Consider the following 14,670-nt stretch of genomic DNA (forward strand, 5'->3'; position numbering starts at 1 on the left):
ATTGAAATCTGAAAATTTGAAAGATTGCTAAGGATGAAGAGAAAAACCATAGACTGGGGAAAATATTCATAAATCATATATTTCATAAAGGACTGCAACTAGAATTTATGATAATCTCTCAAAACTCCTTAGTAAGGAAGAAAGCTCCCAAAACATGGGGGCAAAAGATGTGAACGGCCACTTCATCAAAGGACATGCAGGCGTACTTTGTTGTATTGTGCCCCACTTTATTGCACTTTGCAGATATTTCCTTATCATAAATTGAAGGTTTGTGGCAACTCTGCATCAAGTCAGGCTATCGGCTCCACTTTTTGAATAACATTTGCTCACTTTATGTCTCGGGGTCGCAGTTTGGTAATTGTCACCATATTTCAAACCCTTTCCTTATTACTGTATTTGTTACTGTGATCTGCGGTTGGTAATCACAACAACTGCTGAAACGAAAGCAAGTTGTCAACCATAAGGTATTTTTATTTTATTTTGTTTTGTTTTATTGGGAGCAATACAATATTTTTAAATTAAGGTATGTACATTGGTTTTTTAGACATGGTGCTATTGCACACTTAATAGATGACCGTACAGTGTCAACAAAACTTGCATATTACGTGCTGAGAAACCAAAGCGTTTATAGATTTATTACTTTATTGTGATACTTTATTGTGGTGGTTTGGGACCGAACCTGCAATATCTCTGTATATAAATGAGAAATGCAAGGAAATACCACAATGAAATGTTACATAACTACGTATATTTTGGAGTATTAAAATTTAAAAAGACTGACCATGTCCATTCTTGTCAAAATTCTAGAGCTTCTGGGACATTCATCTTTTGCTGCTTGAACGATCAATTACTGAAAAGATATCTCCCATCTCAGTTGAGGACTTTTTCTTGTGTTTTTTTTTTATTTATATTTTTTAGGTTATGTTACTTGATGCATATACACTTAAATTTTGTTACAAAAAAATTTTTGTTACCATATAATGCTCTCTTTTTTTCTTTACTAATTTTTGTCTTAAGGTCCACTTTATCTATTATTAATTGCTGGGTCAGCTTTTTAAATTTGGCATTTCCCTGCATTTTATTTTATCCTTTTACTTTGAGCATGCGTGTATTCCTGTATTTGGAATGTACTTGTAGACAGCATAGAGCAGAATTTTAAAATATAGCTTGAAAATTCTTATCTTTTTATGGAAACATTTAGGCAATTTGCATTTTTTCCCTAATTAATCATAATTTAATTTTTGACATATTATTGTATGCTTTTCATTATTTCTTTTCTAATTTTTTCTTCACCCTTTCCTTATGGCAAATGGATTTTTTTTCTTATATCAATTTCTTTTATACGCTAGATATTAAGTTATTTATTCCTATTCTCTACCGGTTAGTTAGAAATTTTTAACATACAGAATTAACTTATCAACATTGGACAATAAATATTTTCCTTCTATTTCGAATAGCACCGGGTCCATTGAACACTTTCCTTTTGAATAAATTTAGCTTATTTTAAAAATAATTTTTGATTTTTAAAGCTTCGATGATATCTGAAGTCACTTTGCAGAGATGGGATGGGGCACATGCTCCCATCCACAATTTGTTTTAAATGTCAAAATTGGGGACCTGCACATAAATCAAGAAGGAGTGAAAAAGTTTTTTATTCATTTAATGAGGTTTTGTGGAGAGAGTAAGGTAAGGCTCCCAAGCTGGTCCCCAAATGTTTTGAGAGCACAGGGAAAGGAAACTGAGTTGGAGTTTTGAACTGGAATGAGGGTTTTGTGTACCGGCCAGGGTTCGATACTTGACTGACGACTAAAATGTGCCATGTTTCATGTAACTGAATTTGATCTTTAAGACGTTATGGTGCTTGATGAGGCCCGTAGCCTGCAACTGGTAAGAATGTCGGAAGTTCTATTGAACTCCTTGTTGAAGAGCCCAGCGCTGTGTATTTTGAGAAGAGAATTAAGTGCCTTGGCCACTATCAATAATATCTGGAACTCCAAGGGGATAAGGAGTGAAGCCTTATCTTGGTGATGCTTAGAGTGTGGCTTTCTTCCGCCTGTGCAGAGAGAGATGTATGACCTTAATTTACATTTTGGGTATCAGGTGAAGCAAGAGATACCCGGATTTCTTTATTTCAAAGGGAAAAATCTTGAATAAAGAATTGTTGCTTCCATTGGACTGGGCCAGCCTCTGGAGTTGGTAAGGAGGTACCAGTGAGGAGGTGCACGGAAGGCCAAGGCACCCCGTGTTAAGACAGCTGACTAGGGACATGCGGGTGGCTCAGCTGGCGAAGCATCTGACTCTAGGTCAACTCAGGTCTTAGTTTCAGGTCTATGAGTTCAAGGCCTGCATTGGGCTCCATGCTGGGTGTGGAGCCTACTTAAAAAGAAAAAAGAAAAAAAAAAAATAAAAGAACAAAAGAAAAAGACGGCTGGCTAAAATTCAGCCAGTGTTGCTGATTCTTGGGTTCCATTCTCATTCTGGAACACGGAGCTGAAAGCTAAGGAGCAGTGACGCCCCGGAGAGCTCCACCCTGTGTGACGCGGGCTCTGCCCCCTGCGTGAACTCCCTGGGGGGCTCATTCCAGTGGTACCACGGGGCTTGGCAGGCAGCTAAGGGGCACCGGCGGGTGACTCCTCCATCACTGCGGAGGGAGTGGCAGGGGACTGAGGCCAAGCCGAGCCGCCCCTCCCTCCTGGCCCCTGCAGGGGAGCTGGGCCAGGAGGCGCGGGTTCGGCCCAGGAGACTCCAATGAGCACGCTGAGCTCCCGGGAACCGCATCCATCATCGGGGGGCAGGGGGAGCACAGGCTCGGGGCCTGTAAAGCCCCTGTTTGCAGCAAAGCTCAGGTGCAGCGGGGAGGACGTGTTGCACCTGCAGCCGCTGGGCCACCCGCCTCGTGGGGAGTGACCCGAGCGCCCCGGGGCAGCCGCCCTCCGGGCCCTACAGGGCTGGGCCTGCGGCGGTGCAGGTTGGGGTCGTCACCTGGCGCCGGGACCACGCGGCGGGAGCCCCAGAGGCAAGGGGCACGGGCGGGGGTCGGAGAGCTGCGGGGCGGGGGCCCCCTTCCCGCCGAGGCCCCGCCAAGGCTGCCTGCGCCCCGGGGCCCCGACCGACCCCCCACGCGACCCCCGAGGCCGCCCTGCTGACCCCGCGGCTCTGCAGGTGCGACCCTGGGCCACGAGCCCGGCCCCACGGCGTCTCCCCCGGGCCTGGCAAGGTGCTGGTGGCCTGTCCCCCGCCCCCCCCCCCCCGGCTCTCGGCGCAGGCCCTGCAACCACAGGCCCGGTGTCGGGACGCTGGAGCAGCTCTGGCCGGGGCAGGGATGGAGCCGCGGGGGGGGGGGGGGGGGGGGGGGCTGGTGCACCCGGGGCGGAGGCCTGGCCCCTCCGGGCCCCCGCGGAGTGTCCGTGGGCGTCGGTCCGAGGAGGACGTCGTGGCCGGGGCAGGCCGGTGCTCCGGGGACAGCGGGATGCGAGGAGCGGGGGACGGGGGGGGGCACCGGGATGCTCGACGCCGCAGGGGGGCGGGGGGAGGTGAGGTCCGGGGGGCCGGGGGGCCGGGGGGCCGGGGCGCGTCCCGGGGAGGCAGGCAGGTGCCCCGCAGGCTGTGCAGGTGCGCGGCAGCCGGTGGCGGAGGCTGGGGGCGCGGCGTGTTGGGGGGATGGAGTCCCGCCCCCCCCCCCAGGAGTTGTTCCATCCGCTTGGACCCAAGGCCACCCTGGTGGGGGATGGCCACCCCGCCTCGCCTGGGTCTCAGATAACGGTTTCCGTCCTGGACACCCCATCTTTTCTTTTTAAAGGTTTTATTTTTTTACTTATTAATGAGAGACGCAGAGAGAGGCCGAGACCCAGGCACAGGGCGACGCAGAGCCCGAGGCGGGACTCGATCCCGGGACCCCGGGGCCACGCCCTGGGCTGCAGGCGGGTGCGGAACCGCGGAGCCCCCGGGGACCCCCCGGGACCCCCCGTCTTGATTCCCGTTGGGCCGTAGGAGCGGTTTTATCTGGGGGGAGGACCCCAGGGTGTCATTCTGTGGGGCCGGGGGTGGGAGCCAAAGACTCGGTTGGATTCTAGTCCTTTGCTGGGTGGGTGGCAGCGGCCACACCTGCGGGGACACTTGAGAAGTCTGGGGTCGAGGACCGCAGGGGCCGGACGCACGGGGGTCCCTCGGGAGGGGGCACACCCGGTGCGGGTGGAGGGCCCCGGGGTCGAGCAGCAGCCCCTGCTCCTCCTGCTGCATGCACAGCTTTCCAGTGAACCTTGGGTTTTCAATTGGGTCAAATTTGGGACCTCTGTTTCCATTTATTGTTTGTTTCCTTCCCCTTATTCTTTTTTTTTTTTTTTAGGGGAGTGTTTTTGTGTTCTTTTTTTTTTTTGTCCATTTTCGTTGGTCACTAGACCTATTTTGACAGGGCAGGATGTCCTCTCTGCTCTGCTCATATTTAGACGTTTCTCTTTCCAGAGAGCTTCACATCAGCCCTTGTTAGGGCCAGGGCCCTCCCCGGCGTGACCTCTATGGCGGCTCCATAGGGAAGACGTGAGTGTGTCACAGGGATCAGGATCTTTGCTGGGACACAGGCTTGGCGAGCATCAGCAACCATGTAGGGTCCCAGTGGGCCTCTTGCTCTTTATGGTGCCACCTTGCAATTTCCCCTTCACACGAGCCATCACCCGGTGGGCCCACACCTCCTACAAAGAGTCCTTCCCCTTAACTCCCCGTAGAGTAGGGCCGATGTCCAGTTGAGACACACGTCCAGTGGCCACAGGGAAGCATCGTTCCCCTGATCCTACTGTTGGTCGTGGCTCACACTGCAGTGAAGACACACACTTCAACCAGGGTCGCCCGGGTCCAGGCTGAGACCTACCCAAGCCAGTTTAGGGAAGGCCTCTGGGCCGCAATCTTGTCCCTAAACACTAATTATCGAAAACTGCCAATTCAGCTGGGGTTCTAAACCTGACGTTCATGCCCCCTCAAAATTCATCTGTTGTCCTGGGGGGAGTGGAGACTTCTGTGAGGCGAGAGCTTGCGTGGTTGGAATTTCTTGCTGGTGCCAAGGGAGGGAGCACCTGGGCTCTCCTCTCCAGTTGGTCCAAGGTGGGACTTGAAAGGTGGCAGCAGGTGAAGGTCACACGCGGAGCGAGACTCGCCCTTACAGAGCCTTTCACCATCCACTCATCCCTCCTTTAGGATATTGTTTCCTGCGGCTTTTTTCTCTCCACGTCTGAGTCTGTCTCTACTTCTCTTGCCAAGAGCCTCTCCCGTGTGTTTATGTGATATTTCATCAGTTCTCCCCAAAACTGCTGCCACCTCATTTTCTCCTTCCTCTCGTTCTGAAACTCCGACGATCAGGTGTCAGACCCTTCATGCCTTGTCACCTCCTTCACATTTTTAATTGTCACCCTTGCCTTGCCCACGCTGCTCCGTAATCACTCAGTCCGTCATCTGTTTCTCGGTGATCTCTCTTTTCTTTCTTTTTTTTTTTTCTCTCCTTTCCCTTTATTCCCTTTCAACAATTTTTATATTCCCCAAATGAATGAGACCATATAATGTTTGTCCTTTTCGAATTGACTTATTTCACTCAGCATAATACCCTCCAGGTCCCTCCACGTTGAAGCAAATGGTGGGTATTTTTCTAATGGCTGAGGAATATTCCGCTGTATACACAGACCACAGCTTCTCTATCCATCATCTGTCGATGGACACCGAGGCTCCTTCCACAGTTTGGCTATTGTGGACATTGCTGCTGTGAACATCGGGGTGCAGGTGTCCCGGCGTTTCACTGCATCTGCATCTTTGGGGTAAATCCCCAGCAGTGCAATTGCTGGGTCTAGGGCCGATCTATTTTTACTCTTTGAGGCGATCTCTCCTTTCCCATAAGCACAGTGACCAGTTTTTAAGAATTTTAACACTTACAGGTTCCAATTGTAGACATTTTAAGTATTACTTTTAATCCAATGGGGTGTAAAGTTTCATGCTCACTCTCTGCATTGCAATTGTCTACCCCTACTCAGAGTTTGATGCTTCTAGGACCAGAACTCTTCCTGGGTCCTCTGCTCTGGGACTTCACCACCTGTGTCTTGCTCAGAGGACTCTGTGTCCCTCTCCCTTTTGGTTGTGAAGTTCTATGTTTTCCGTTCACCTGTGAAAATCCTTTGAGCTGTAGGAGGAAGGCGATTCCCATAGAGGATATCACGTTTGCTTCTCCGAGGGATCTGCGGTGCCAGCCTACGTCACCAAGTTAGTTTTGTTACCCGATTAATTTCTTCACACGAGGTTTTCTTGGGTGACCCACGTAGCATGCATTTCCACTCCAAAGCTGCTCTGGGGAAAAGTTTTGGGGTTAGGAACTCTTGAGGAAGATATTTCTCTCTTTCTGTCTGGTGTGAAAATTTGAGACAAGCCACTTTGTTTGTGGTATTCTTGGTTTATTTTTAATTCACTCTTATAATGAGGTTGAGGACTCTTGGGCCTTGTATACTGAGCTCGCTGCCCCTTGTGGCCTTAAAAATCAAAGCTGAGGTTCACCTCATTCATCAAATGATCTCAAGGAAAGCCAAATAAAGTGCCCAGCAACTTACCTTGACTCCTTCTTTCATTTACTTTTTGGTCCCATTATACCTAAGGCTCTTTTAGGTTTACCAATGCATTTAAACAAATCTGTGGTTGATGCAAATGCTTGGTTGTTCTCAGTGGAATCATCAATCACTAGGCCCTAGTTTACTCTTTATTTTTATATGTATGATGATTGTTATTTGCAGTTCTCACAGCCAACAATGGGAAGCCTTTAGGAACGAATGGGGTTTTTCAAACGTCGGCTGTGCAAATTCAGATCTTCCTTTGGTTTAAGAACTGCTTCTTAGAAAAGACAAAACAGAATCCTAAGTGTCTGGAAACATGATTCTACATCAGGCACGGAGAGCAACTGGTTTTGTTACTTTTGAAAATCCACTTTACCGGTTGAGTTTAGACACCCTCTTCTCAACTTACTAAAAACTGACCATTGTTTTTTAAAGTGAAGTACGCTTCATCTGCACTATTTCTTAGTTATGGAATTGTTTTTGTTTGAGATATAAGTGGATAACAGACATTTTTTTTTCTCTTATCACAGGGTGATAAGAAATTCGATCTCCTAGGACTTCACGACCACGTAAGAGGACATCTGGTGTGGGGTGGTACTATATTGAGACAGGGCAAGGAACTTGCCCCCTTACCCCCATATTTAGGTTTTTTGTTCTGTCTTCACACAATCATGTTGGGCTTCGTCATATCATGGTTTTGGGCCATGAGACACTAACAAAAGTGATAGAAGCAGCAACTTGCCATGCACTTCCGTCCTGGGGCTCGCCGTCTCAGAGTTGTTTCTCTGGGGCCTCAGGGGCCATCCTGTAAGGTTGGTCCTAGCTTTCCGGATGGAGGGAAGTCATGCGGAGGGGCCCGGGGGGTGCAGCCTCGCCAGGAACTAGCAGCAGGCCACCGGACGGCGGTCAACTCCAAGGCCCAGGTATGTGACAGACCGTCCGGCTCAGCCTGTGTAGACAGATACAGCCTCAGAGTGACCCCAGCGGATACTGTATGGAGCAGAAAAAGAGCTCAGTCAACTTCAGATACATGAAAAATAAAATATGCATGGAATAGAAAAGAAACATGTAAGATGTTTAATTCTGTCCCGGGTACTGGGAAATTTCGCTTTCTCACATTGAAAAGTATTATACTAAAAACTAAAATAAACATGCTTTCCCTTCATTCTCTAGCATGATCTTCACTTCCAGAGAACTTGGAAATCTTTGTTAAAGCACAAATGTGAGAACTTTTTCGCATCCCTCTTTTACCAAGGTATCTTATTTGTTTGGAATTATTTGGCAAAACTCAAATAATTCTTTCTGTTATTATTTTGATTTATTTTACATGAAACATTATGTAAATACTTGCTTTAGCTGCCAAGAGCTGTCACGAAGGATTTATATTCTATACTGACTAATAATGCCAGGCTGTGTTTCATGCCCCTTAATGAAATTTTGACCTTATTTTGCTCTTAAAAAAAAATCTATGTTCTGAAAAGCTATAATTCTGTTCAATGGTTTCTCAAATGCTTGAGGAGTCGTACTGTGTAATATTGGCTATACTTCACAGTGTGCAACATTATATTGCATGTGTGTTTTACTATTGAGTAATTTTATTTTGTAGTCTTGCTAGTGCCGTCATATAATTAAATTGTAAACTCATGTGGTGTAAAGGTCAGACACTTCAAATGTACGAAAGCAAATGCTATGTGTATTTAGGGTTCTATTCTTTGCACACCGAGACCAGCAAAAGGAATGAAAAGATCATATATGTTACGATTGCAATTTCTAGTCTTTGGAACAAGGTTTTACAGCTTTGTGTTATTGTAAACAAAATCTCACCCACATTCTTTAAAAGTGTCCCTCCATTTTCTCGGAATACTCATGGAGCAAACACATTTTTGTTAGATATTTTTCAACCCTAGTCACGAATAGGACTATCACTATAGTTGGTGCCTGCTTTTTCCCCCTTGACTATTTCTTCTGTAAATACACCTTGATTTTTGCTTTGTGGTAGCTTTCACCGTAAAAATATATTATGCCTTTCTTCCTGATGACCAGGAATTTAGAAGATTGTACCTCAGTTATTCTTTGTATTTTAGGTTTTTTTTTTAAATGGACATAAGAACATCAAACTATTTTTAAAAGTGTTTCCTTAAAGTTCAAGGGAACATGTTAGTGTATTTGTTCCCTCTTAACCCTTATCTGGGAGATTCCAGAGAAAGCAAAGCTCACTGAATGTTGGGCAGTCTTGTTACTAGATAAATCAACAAGATATTAATATAAATGGTTTTTAGTAAAAAAAAAAATTCCATTATTCTTTGAGAACATTCTGAATTAAATTTAAATGGGCAAGGTGCTATTATGATAAGATAATCATATCCTTCTTACCACATGCATGACCTTTCAATAATATAGAACATTTAGATGCTATTTGTCCATTTATTTAGAATGTGAGCATTATCTTAGAGCAGCCATGGATCTTAGAGCTTCATTTCTTCACCTGGTAAATGAGATCTGCCATAGGTCTTCCAAACTAATAAGTCAATGAAGAGGCTTCTTGGCTTTAAATTCTATGCACACATCCACGTGTATAATCATCTAGAAAGATTGTCCAAAGCTTTCATCAGATTCTCAAAGATTTATAACTGTAAGAATGTCATAAGCTTGATTGTCGATCTCTGGCTTTCCAACCTTCATGTTTTTAATGTCTATAGGATTTGTGGTGATGTCCTTCTTTGGTTTTGTTCCTAATGTGGTTCCTTGTGACTGTTCTTTCTCCTCATTATTTTTATCAAGGTTTAATAATTTTTTAAAAAAGGTTTTACTTATTTGAGAGAGAGAACATGAATGAGGAGGGGTCAAGAGAGATGGAGAAGCAGATTTCCCATCGAGCAGGGAGCCTGATGTGGGACTCAATGCTCCGACCCCGAGATCATGACCCAAGCTGAAGGCAGATGCCCAACTGACTGAGCCATCCAGACACCCCAAGATTTAATCAATTTTATTAGACTTTTCTACAAATCAAAATTTGACTTTATTGATTTTTCTCTTGTATATTACTTTTCTGTTCTAATTTGTTATATTTATTGTTTTCCTATTTTCTTTGTGTTAAATTTGCTCTTGTTTTTCAACTTTTCAAGCTCGTGACTCAGATCATTGATTTTCAGCTCTTTTAAAAATGCATTTTAAGGCTGCAGATTTTCCTTTAGGAAGAGTTTTAGCTGCATACTACAAGCTTTGATATTTCATATTTTTATTACTATCAATTATCATACTTTATGCTTCAGTATTTATGCTGTTCAAAAACTGGCATGAATACTCAATGTTATAGAAGTCAGGAAGGTTGCTTACCTTTAGGAAGGAGGGCATATAGTGATGGGGAGTGCTTTGTGAGATGCTCTTGAGGTTCTGGTAATGTTCTATTTCTTGAACTGACTTGTGATTCTATGGGTATATGTACTTTGTAACAATTTGTTTAGCTGTGTTTGTGATTTCCTTACTTTAAAAAAAAATCTCTATATTACTGGAGTAAAATTCTTTTAATGTTAAAAATGAAATAATTACTATAAATGAAAATTTGATGTTGTTAAGTTTAAATATGTTCTTAAAGTACTGGCTTTCATTACAGAAGGAACTGCTGTGCAAATACAAATCTTAAAAGAGTTAAATTCAACACAAATAAAAACTTAGTTCTCTAATTTCAATAAACACCCAATTGAAAAGATCAAAATAAATACAAGTTATACTTTTCTTTAATGCTAATGCATGTAACTTTAGTCTTTTTCCCACTCAAAGGATATATCCATTTTTCCATTTCGAATGGTTTTATTTGATTAACTTCCAGATTAAGAAACACTAGAAAGCCAGGTAATTAGGCTTAACCTATTTAAGTAAAGCAAAGTTCAAAGTTAAATATCCTGGAAATTGTCATAGTTATAACTATTCTGGCACATTCAGAATATTAGTAAAATAGAGGTTGTTAGTTCCAGAAACATATCAATACCATATAATCTTTGGTCCACTGCATTATCCCCCCTTTACCTACGTGAGGGACTAGAAATACATGGCTGAACTTGATCTTTCTGGTTGTCATGTTTCATTGAAAATATGATTTAATGGACTATTTTATGCCCTAAGTCTAATATAAAAAGTTCTGTTGGTTTGTTCTATAAATAACAAAAGATCATTTTAACTTTAGCTTTGTTTTCTGACATATTATCTGTATTAATTATGATCTCCAGATTTTACTTACAGTCTTTACTCCTTCTCCCAACAAAGTCTTACTCATCTTCTTGCCTTTTCTGTGAAGTCTCACTTCTTTTTTTTTTTTTTTTTTGAAGTCTCACTTCTTCAGGTAACCCCAGCTCTCCATACAGGTTACATTAATCCCCCTGTGTAGACGCTTTCTTAGCAACCTTCACCAATCATGTGCTTCTTTCTCCCTTGTACTTATTTGTGCGGTGGGAAATCTCGTCCTAGACTTTAAACTTCCCAAGGACTGAGGGCACGGCTGTGTTGTGCACCAGCACATCTTGCAACGCCTAGTAGACTGTGTGGCCTATAGAGAATTTTCATAAGATATTTATGGAATGGGTAGGTTCAATGTGGATGTTCTTTTTTTTTTTTTTTTTTTATTGGTGTTCAATTTACTAACATACAGAATAACACCCAGTGCCCGTCACCCATTCACTCCCACCCCCCGCCCTCCTCCCCTTCTACCACCCCTAGTTCGTTTCCCAGAGTTAGCAGTCTTTACGTTCTGTCTCCCTTTCTGATATTTCCCATACATTTCTTCTCCCTTCCCTTATTTTCCCTTTCACTATTATTTATATTCCCCAAATGAATGAGAACATATAATGTTTGTCCTTCTCCGACTGACTTACTTCACTCAGCAATGAAACGCCGGGACACCTGCACCCCGATGTTTCTAGCAGCAATGTGGATGTTCTAAGCATGTGAGACTGTATTAGATACTTTGTTTTCTGATTCTCGAAGACTGTCAAATGTTGGTTCTTCTGGCAAATCTGAGAGAATTTGGACTTTAGTTTTTTTCATTAATTATTATTATTATTTTTAAATCTTGAGAAGGTTTGATGCAGCTGCCATAAGTCAACCATTTTGGGAGACATGAGAATACACAGTGGTTCTTACCTAATTTCTCTAAGATATTCAGAGCTGGGAAATAAGCGACTTTGTACAGCCCTGATCCTTAGAGGGCTAGGAGTGGGAGAGCAAAAAGGAAAAGAAAACTGACAGCAGAGATTTTTTGCTCCTGTGCATGAAAACTCTCCTGGAGGAGAATCTCAGGCCCTTCCATGGAGTTCAGCACCTCCCTCCTGTGCATGACACACTTGAAGACTAGGTCATCATTTGGAGATTATTTGAAACCTTGTTCGACACACTCATTCCCTCTACACTTTGCTACCATTGTAACTTTAGACTGTTTCATATATAACAAGGAGGATGCAGACAGTTGTTAGTCATTATTCAAAAAATTCAAGTTTATGTTATTTTAACTGTATTAAGACATGAAATATGCTATTGAATAGCATATACACTAATTATTCATATCATTCTAAAAAATATGAAACTAGAATTATTCTTGTTTTCTTTTCTTTTGAATTATTCCTGTTTGTTTGTTTTTTTTTAATTATTCCTGTTTTGATATGTCTTCTTGGACATTAGAGGTCCCCCCAACCCCCGCCCGCCAATTAGAATTAGTAAAGGAAATGTGTGTGTGAGTTGTGAGGCAGATGGCTTAGAACTAAGGCTTTTTTTTTTTTTTTTCCCAGTGTAGCATTGTTTATGTCAAAATCCAAACTACAGCAGCTTTAATATTCAATGATTAAGAATATTCTACAAAATACTTTATCTAAATGGTTATTTAAAATATTTCATTTATAAGATTATTTGTAGATAATAGGTAATACAGGTAGGCATTTTAGAGTTAACCCATTAATAATTTGATATGAACAAGATCTTGACTTATATGAATAATGGATGGAAATTTCTGCAAAGCTGTTACAAAAGGGAATCATACAAATTATAACATGTTTGTTTTTAGAGCGGACATAATACTTAAATTTAAATACAGGTATCTAGTCATGATCTTTCAAAAAAAAAGTAAATACTCTAGACTGTTTCTTAGGAAATATCTGAATAATTACCAGTGTATGAACAAAACTCACAGATAATTAAATTTTAAAAATTTACCTGGAAGTGTTGGAAGCAGAAAATCATAATCTGCAAAGACTTGATTTATATGTTCTGACATTGTACATCTTTCTCATTAGATGCCTTTGATTTTGTTATTGATTTTTTTTCTTTTTATAGATAGTTGTTTTAAAATGTCTTGTATCTCAGCTGGGTGTACAAAGAACACAAGAATATCTTTTCCATCGTAGGTCATTGTTCTAACTACAAGTCAGAACAGGAAGGAAAAGATGAAGATATCAACTGAAGAAAGTACAGGGCTTGAAGAGTTGACCTGAAATCTTGTCTTATAAGACTTATATTTCCTATAAAGTTTAAATCAAGACCTATATGTAGATATAATTCTTTCAAAATTCTTTATACAACATTTTATAATTCAGGACATGATTAGAAGACAGTTGTATTCAGTTTCTGAAATATATTAAGTATTTCTGAGGGACTGACAAAATCTTTCCCATTATATATTTTTTAAAGATTTATTTATTTATTTGAGAGACACAGAGAGAGTGCGCACGTGGCTCCGTGGCATGGGGCATTGCCAGTGGGGGGAGAGACAGAGGGAGAGAGATAATCTCAAGTAGATTTATTTTTATGGAATTTTGGAACAGATGTTTTCATTCTGTACTTGGCTGAGTATGAAGAGCTTTGTTATATTATGAACACTGATTTTTTTCAGAAGGAAAAAATTACTTTAATAATTTGCCATGATAATGTAACAAAATTGGACATGCCCAATTTGATTTCAGAAAGGGTCTATTTAGAGAGGCATAAAAATGGTGAGTATGATAAAGTCCATCTTCTGTTAATAATCTTGATTCCAACAATCTAATATCAACAGAATGCTACCCTAGAACTGGAATATCTTCTCTATTTATGATGGGTGGCTTCCTCATTTTCAAAATGCATGCCCTTAAGCTTAAAGACTTTCAACATCTTCTTTATTCTTCCTGAGAATCTGAAAGATAGTCAGAAGTTGCCTGGAGGTTATCTTTAAATAAATTTCTAAATGATACCAGAAAATATGTTACTTTATGTACTTGCCACTATTCGACTCTAAATTTTTATTTACTACCAAAGATTATGTCCAAAACTTCTTTAGAAGCAATAGTTTAAAATGAAAAAAAAAGATGAAATATTTTTATAAGGCCTTCAGAAAGATAACTTTTAAATAGAATAACCATCCCTTCTGCATACTCATCATCCCCTTCAACAATTTTGCCAGTTTTGTTTGATTTCCTCCCCACTTTTGTTTTTAAACTGAAATATTTTAAAGAAAATCTTAGACATTATGTCATTTTACCTGTAAACAGTTCAAGCAATATGCTTCTTAAATTGATAAGGATTTTTAGGGACACCCGGATGGTGCAGTAGGTTGAATGTCTGGCTTAGGCTGTAATCTCAGGGTTGTGAGATCGAGCCTCTTATCGGGCTCCACACTCGATGTGGAGTCTACCTGAGATTCTCAAGAGAAGGGAGGACAGGAGAAATAGAGGAAGGGGTTCCAAATGTACAAACTTCCAGTTATAAAATAAATCGGACAGGGGATGCAATGTACAGCATAGAGCATATAGTTAATAAGGTTGTTACCACTGTGTCTTGATGGGTGGTAGCTGGATTCATCATGGTGATCACCTTGTGATGTATGTAAATGTTGAATCACTAAGTCATACACCTGAAACTAGTATAATGTTGTATGTCAACTACTCTTCAATAAACGAAATGTGTTGCCTCACTATTTCAGTTAACACCTTATTTTTTTTAGCATAATATTATATGGATGTGACACCTCAGAAGATACACGTTGGCACTTGCAGTGAGCATAGCATAAGGTAAAGGCTTGCGGAATCCCCATGTTACACACTTGAACCTAATACAGCATTGTGGGTCAACTGTA

The 14,670-nt window shown here is 41.9% G+C and overlaps 1 long non-coding RNA gene across 3 annotated transcripts; it reads left to right on the forward strand.

The window, feature by feature from the left end:
- Positions 1-3,623: 3,623 nt before the first annotated feature.
- LOC144318268 (uncharacterized) lies at positions 3,624-14,385 on the forward strand. Of its 3 annotated transcripts, none has more exons than XR_013384108.1 (5): positions 3,630-3,924; positions 7,109-7,147; positions 7,527-7,646; positions 7,752-7,833; positions 12,968-14,385. It is a non-coding gene; the product is annotated as an uncharacterized LOC144318268 (long non-coding RNA). The 3 variants fall into 3 exon arrangements; XR_013384106.1 differs by lacking the exon at positions 3,630-3,924 and adding an exon at positions 3,948-6,237; XR_013384107.1 differs by having other exon boundaries at positions 3,624-3,924; positions 7,109-7,646.
- Positions 14,386-14,670: the final 285 nt, after the last annotated feature.

The sequence above is a fragment of the Canis aureus genome, chromosome 8 (assembly GCF_053574225.1).
Source record: "Canis aureus isolate CA01 chromosome 8, VMU_Caureus_v.1.0, whole genome shotgun sequence".
Taxonomy (NCBI): Eukaryota; Metazoa; Chordata; class Mammalia; order Carnivora; family Canidae; genus Canis; species Canis aureus.